Source organism: Lynx canadensis, chromosome B2, assembly GCF_007474595.2.
Source record: "Lynx canadensis isolate LIC74 chromosome B2, mLynCan4.pri.v2, whole genome shotgun sequence".
Lineage (NCBI taxonomy): Eukaryota > Metazoa > Chordata > Mammalia > Carnivora > Felidae > Lynx > Lynx canadensis.
Window position 1 is genome coordinate 71,126,166 of NC_044307.1, and position 7,288 is coordinate 71,133,453.

At 35.9% G+C, this 7,288-nt stretch overlaps 1 non-coding gene across 1 annotated transcript; it reads left to right on the plus strand.

The window, feature by feature from the left end:
* The first annotated feature begins 5,494 nt into the window (after positions 1–5,494).
* Positions 5,495–5,602, plus strand: LOC115515087. The gene has a single exon (XR_003969153.1). It is a non-coding gene; the product is annotated as a U6 spliceosomal RNA (small nuclear RNA).
* Positions 5,603–7,288: the final 1,686 nt, after the last annotated feature.

A 7,288-nucleotide genomic window follows, 5' to 3' on the forward strand; every position in this document is an offset into this window, starting at 1 on the left:
TTTTTTTTTCCCTCAGATTGGTAAACAATGTGATCTCCCGTAAAAATTAACATGCATTGTGTGCTTTCTTTCTTTTTTTCTAAATATAATTTATTGTCAAGTTAGCTAACATACAGTGTATACAGTGTGCTCTTGGTTTGGGGAGTAGATTCCCGTGATTTCATCACTTACATACAACACCCAGTGCTCCTCCCAACAAGTGCCCTCCTCAGTGCCCATCACCCATTTTCCGCTCCTCCCCACCACCCCCCATCAACCCTCAGTTTGTTCTCAGTATTTAAGAGTCTCTTTTGTATTGGGTGCTTTCTAACAAAACAATGAATATTCTGATCTGTTCTGAGTGCTCACAGTCCACATTAATACCACAAGATAGTTCTGGCGAGAAGGTATGATATGGTCCACATACCTTTCAGATGGAATCTGAAAAAGCTGAATTCCTGTTATCTAGATAACTCAGGCATATGCCTTTGAGTCATTTATACAATGTGGAACTTTTTGTCTATGAAATCTTGTGGTCAAACGGGAGTTATGAAAAAAATAAAAATAAATAAAGGGAGTTATGTACCTATTTGAAAAGCATGGCCAAGGGGTGCCTGGCTGGCTCAGTCAGTTGAGCATCTGACTCTTGATTTCAGCTCAGGTCATGATCCCAGGGTCGTGGGATCAAGCCCTGTGTTGGGCTTTGCGCTGAGTGTGGAACCTGCTTTAGATTCTCCCTCTGCTCTTCTCCCATGCTTGTGCCCTCTCTCTCTAAAAAAAATAAAAATAAAAAAAATTTTAAAAAAATTTTGAAAAGCATGGCCAACCCATACAAAATATGTTATATTAAATCAAAACTATTCACATTTATTTTTAATATTTGAAAGTCATGCTTTAAGATTCTGGCTATTATTTATGGAATAATTCAATTTGGAACATATCCACTCCAGCCATATTGGGGGGGGTGGGGAATTAAACTTTATTAGGTTACAGTTAGCAACTATAGGTTATAGGTTATAGGTTATAGTAGCAACACTACTCTTAAAAATATTTCATGGGTTTATATAGAACTATTGACAACAGCATGTAAAGCATAAAGAGAAATAGAAGTATTCCTTTATAAACTATGTTGTATGTGAAAGAAAAATCCCCCTCTCTTTTCAGTATAATAAACTTAAAATTTTTAGAAGTATTCCAAATTTTAAAAATAAGTTTAAAAAAATAAAAATAGAGTTCAAATTTCAATTGATGCCTTCTATATATAGCTGTATTATAGAACTTATAAGTATATCCATATGTTATTTCCGATTAAACTGTGAGCTCTTTAAAATCAGGCACCAATTTTATTTATCTTCATATCCTGATGGTACAGCACAAGGCCTTGCCCATATAATATGTTTAACAAATAAATGTATATTGAATGAAAAAGTTAAGTAATGAGTGGTGCCTGTGAGCAAAGGCTCCCAGTGTTTGTTTCCACATCCTGGAGTAATCCCACAACAAGCAAGACAAGGATGTCTGAGAATCAGGACTCTTCTCTAAACTGTGCCCATTATGATGGGTAAAATGCACAGACAAGAGTATCAATAGTTCTCAAAGAAAGCTAATCATCAAAATCACTTATGAGCTTAAAATTTGTTTTTAATATCAGGAGATTTCAATTCAAAAGATCTGATTGGGGTCACAGAATTGGTATTACTAAGTTTAATAACCACAGTTCCATGGGGTGTGATACCAGGGCCATTGAGAGGACCTCTTAGTGTGGATAGCTCCTCACAGATGCCTCATTTCCAGATAATCTACCCTTAGTACCATTAGAGGCACTCTTCTCTTTCAAATGCAAAGATTTAACTCTACGGAAAGATATATATTAAATCACTAAAAATTTAATATGTGCTAAAGATATAAATAGAGATGATAGAGATATAGATGATAGCTAGATAGCTAGATATAGAGATGACACATAGATGATAGGTAGAGATAGATAGATAGATAGATAGATAGATAGATAGATAGATGATAGATAGATAGATAGATAGATAGATAGATAGTAGATAGATTCTAGAGCTTTGTTCTATAAGGCAATTAAGTTACTTGGAAAGAATCTGACCCTCTTGAGACTTGCCTTTTAAGTCTTTTGAGGAGAATGCAGAGCAGTATTTAGTCTAGGAATAATTTTTCCTCACTACTTAGGCAATGCTTTCCTGAGTATTCCACCCTATGAACCATGAGGTACTAGGTTTTCCACTCTGGCTGGTAGACACAATCTCTTTCCACCTTTTTGTTATCTCTGTATGTTGCTCCTTTTGGATAGTTTTTTCCCTCACCTCAGATCATTTCCTCACATTCTAAAGACTTGCTAGATGCCATCTGTGAATCACTGGAGCTCTCTCTCTGCAATGCTCTCTACTCTCCAGTATTTGCCCCCTGAGAATTCTAGTTACCCTGGGCTTCCCTCAACTTCTATCTTTGTTTCCTCCACTCAAAAAGACAGCTGGACTCCACCTGGTTCTCTCCTCTGCACAGTAACCTGGGAACCCTATCCAGGCAGAAAGCTGTGATGATTGTAGTATTCACCACATTTATTTCCCTTCTTTTGGGAACCATTGTCCTTCCTTGCCAAATAGGCAATGTTTTAGAAATTGTTTCATATATTTCAATTAGCTTTTTAGTTCTTCCCATTCTTTTCAGTTCTTTTAGTTCTCTAAATTGGTACTTGTTGCTGCATCTCAGCTAGATATAGAAGGGATTTTTTTTATTCTACTTTGGCAAAGTGGTGGGGGATATAGTATCAGAGGTTTCCACTTGGCCTTACCTAATATGATGGCTTGACCAACACCAACCCCAGGTAGACTCAGTGTAAGGTTTTCTACAACTGCCAAATATGTCAATCCAGCTAAATGTTCAGGTATTGGGGAATGACCAGAACGAGAACACAGACCTAATAGACCCAGTGTAAACTGGATATTGTTAAGGACCCTATTTATTGCCTGGCTTCCCCTACTTGTCACCTCTCTAATAGGGAAATAGATGACATTTCAGGTCTTCTGTGTTCAACAGCCTAGAAATGTCTGGGTATTCTCTTTTACTCACTATGTAATTATCTGAGTAAATAAATGCATGAACATTTTGGGAAGAACTGAGGGAATCATTATAGTATATACTTGCCACAGTGTTGCAGGGTTCTACCTCCTGGAGACTGAACAACCTCTATGGTCAACGAATACTGGGTCTAAATATTGTTTCCTGTCTGGGTCTAAATATTGCTTCCATGTAATTTTATTGAGCTGAACACCCTGGTGTCCTATCCAACCATTCTTTCTTTCTTTTATTTGTTTGTTTAATTTTTATTTATTTTTTTTTACAAATAAAAATTGTATCTATTTAAGGTGTTAAAAAACTTAATTTAGTAGATCACTTTATGTTAGAGAGCTCTGGAGAACTGGTGGGGTGACAAAAGGGCTACAAAGGAAACCCAAAGAGAAGATGAAAAGAAACCACAAATAAATACAGACAAGGAAACAATTTACCAGAAGTCAGGATGGCCCTAGACTTTTTCTCTATGATGCTTAAGCTGAATAATGATAATCTAAAGAGAACAGACTGACCAAACCAGTGGAGATTCCTGATTTGCTCAATCTTACCATATGAAAATATTAATTCATGTATCAGGTGCTATCTACAAATTGACCAAAGTATAGTAGAGGGAGAGGGAAACTGTAAATGTTAGATCCTTATGTTTCATCATAAGGATCTAAATTTCATTCACCATGCTCTGTTAGAGAAGAATGCCATCTCAAAACTGCATCAGTCACACTAAGGAAGAAGCTAATGTTCATTCAGACTGAGCAAATAAATGAAGGAGAAAGAATGATAAATGCTGCTTTATTAGGATTCTCTTTAAGATTCATTTCTTCTTCATCAGTGATTCACTGTTTTCTCTCCTGATTCTTAGGTCATCTCAATAAGCATTTGAAGAACTTTCACTCAGTAAAGGAAATAATGCCTGAAACCACTTCTCTTAAATCATTATTGACACTTGAAATTGTACTGAAGCAGTTCTCTTTAGCCTCCATACTCTGTAAAGAAGCTATTCCATACCAAACCTCCAATGTCATCACAAGGGGCATTTTAAATTTTGGTTTGTTTGGGAAACCTCAATTTCCCATTCCCTTTCTGAAAACTGATAGTAAAAATATATTCTACTTAATAATTGTTTTTATACTCTGAGGGAGGAGGCATCTTAGGGAATATTTAATTTAGTGCCTCTATTTTACAGATAAGTAATATAAATTCATGAAAAATGAAATTTTGCAGCATATGATGAAGTTGAATTCATAAAATGAATTATCTAAAGTCACATACTAAATTGGGGGCAGAGTGAGAGTTATATTAATAGTAAAACCACACTTACTTCAAGATATTTTCTTATCTCTAGAATTAAATTTATATGGTTTAAGCCATTTACTGCATATTAATAACTACAAAGCAATACTGAGAACATAGTCATATTTCAATATAGCAGTGAGGTGAGTAATCGCATTCAGTCAAGGTAATGGCTTTTGTTTTTACTAAATGATGATAGGACTTGCATGTTAGAAAATAGAAGAGTTGTTCAAAAATATGTTTATCAAATTAATCACCAGTGTGTGTACGGCATAATAGTTTTGGTGGTGGTATACTTTTAGCCTGAATAGTAATTTTCTAAGCTGTATTTGGTGTACTTTTATTATCAAGGCTCGATTTTTTAAAAATTATGTTTATGATAGAACTTACTTCTATTAAAAAATTATTTAGTAAGAAGTACTGATTCCAGGGTTTTGAGTGAATGCCTATGTCCTGATTATCAACTCATCAAATGTCAACATATTAGTTTTAGCCATAAAGTTCTTCAGATTTCAAAAAGATTTGACAGATCACTGAAATTTTTATCACACTTGATAGTTGATGTTATGACAATCCACTTGATACATTATAGAATATCCATGGGCTTTGTAATAGGCACAAATTTTGGTAAAAGCTGTAGACATTTGAAAGATTTGGTATCACTCATTTAAAGATGTGCTAATACTCCTACCATGAAGGAAGCTGTACTTTACAAAATTATAAAATGATTTCCCATGGGCAGTGCTAGCTCGTAAGCAGAAGCAACTCCAATGATATGTTTTAAAGTTTTCTTTTCTTCTTGTGTGAGTGTCCCCAACCATATAAGTCATGAAGCCCATTACTTTCCTTCTTAGATCTCAAGGTCAAGACAGGTATAGAAAGAATCTGGACGAATTATTTTTTTAAGTGGTAAATTCATATTTTGTTTTTTAAAACTAATTCTAAAAGTAGCACGTGGATGTCTGTTTTATGAGGTGAATTTAACCTCATGTAGGATTAAACCCAGCCTCAGCTTGTTTGCAAGAACTCAGAGGGTAAGTTACATCTCAGAGTTGTCCCAAAGGAGGCAAGGGATCTGAAGTAAAATGAGAACTCTAATAAACACATAAAATTAAAGATAATGAATTATGTGCTCCCTTTGGTAGCACATATACTAAAATTGGAACAATACAGAGAAAATTAGTACATCCCCTGTGCAAGGATGACATACAAATAAAGATAATGAATTATGGTCTTTATCAGTCTTTTCATCCACACCTACATCCTTTGGAGTTCCAGATGGACTGCTTGCTCATACTGTTTCAGATATATGAGCTCAGCCAGAGGAAGCCCTGGGAACTGGCATAATTTCAAGTCAGCCACCAGGTAGTCAGATGGACTCTTGGGTAAATGATCCATTATTGCCTAGGACTCATTAGCTTTGGAACAACCCTGAAACCAGTGGCATTCTCCTATATAAAGAGAGAGTTCAAGGCCCCACTTCCTTCATCACTTAGTGTCAAGGCCAAGATACAGGTTGTCCTCAGTGCTAGTAGAAATGTTTTAGAGACAGGGGCGCCTGGGTGGCGCAGTCGGTTAAGCGTCCGACTTCAGCCAGGTCACGATCTCGTGGTCCGTGAGTTCGAGCCCCGCATCGGGCTCTGGGCTGATGGCTCAGAGCCTGGAGCCTGTTTCCGATTCTGTGTCTCCCTCTCTCTCTGACCCTCCCCCGTTCATGCTCTGTCTCTCTCTGTCCCAAAAATAAATAAACGTTGAAAAAAAAATTTTTTTGAAAGAAATGTTTTAGAGACATTAAAAATTCTTACTTCTTTGTAGACAGCCTATATTTGAGTGATTCTTCTCATGTTTTTTTTTTTTTAATTTCTTAGTCCTTTTATGTTCTAGTCTCTTTTCTCACATGCATCTGGGGCAGTAAGATGAATTAGAGCTTTCTAAAATGCCAAGGCTCTCATTTTTAGAAGGCTAATCAGGGATCAGGATGGAAAAAAGAAGACATGAAGTAAATGCCTTAGGCCATTATCATAGGCTTAATGGCATATATTGATATTAAGGAATGATATTAAGAAAAAATAGTGAAGGTAAACTACTCTCAAGAAATTTTCAGTGAAGCAAGGGCTGGAGATGAGACAGGTAAATTAAAATGTACAGGATCAAAGTATAGAAATGTTGTATTCTACTCTGTTTAGTTACTACAGTAAAGATTACCCAAAAGAGTTAATTTGCTGAGAAGGAAAAATTAGTAATAACAGACAGTTGGAAGATGGATAAACAACTAAGAGGAAAAGCTTATATGGGAATACACAAAAAGCACAGGTAAAGAAGTCAATCTTAAAATGGAAGAATCTTTTTTTCTTCTAAGAATGGGGATAAAAAGAGAAATAAAGAGAGAAAAACTGTGAGGCTGAAAAAGGGAAGTATACACAAATTTCTCAGTAAAATAAGAATTAAGTATATCTGCTAAATGTGAGATAGACCTTGAGGATACTGAGGACTTAACAAATATGGAAAGTTTAGGTGTATTTGCCCTAAGGGAGGTAATAGAGAATAGTCAAGGGACTGAATTAACAGTTTACAAATAATAGCAAGAACCTAATATGTCTAGATAGCTTGAATTTTTAATGCATTTACTCAACATAATTTTGTGAAAAAGTGTTGGTTCCTTAAGAAGGAGATCTGTTGAAGTGATAGGTTACCTACATTTGGGGCAGAGGGTGGGCGATGAAAGGTCCAGGGCAGAAACTTCTGTGTAATAGAAAGTGCATAGTTGCAGTGGATGACCATTGAATCCATTCTGAGTGAGATAGAGTGGGAAAGCATTAGAAAGAAAGAGTGGAACCAAGTTGCTGGATGACATACTGAAGGCTATAAGCAAAAAAAAGCAAAGAGCTGGGAGAAGTGGTAGTCATGGCAGTTTAAATCAAAT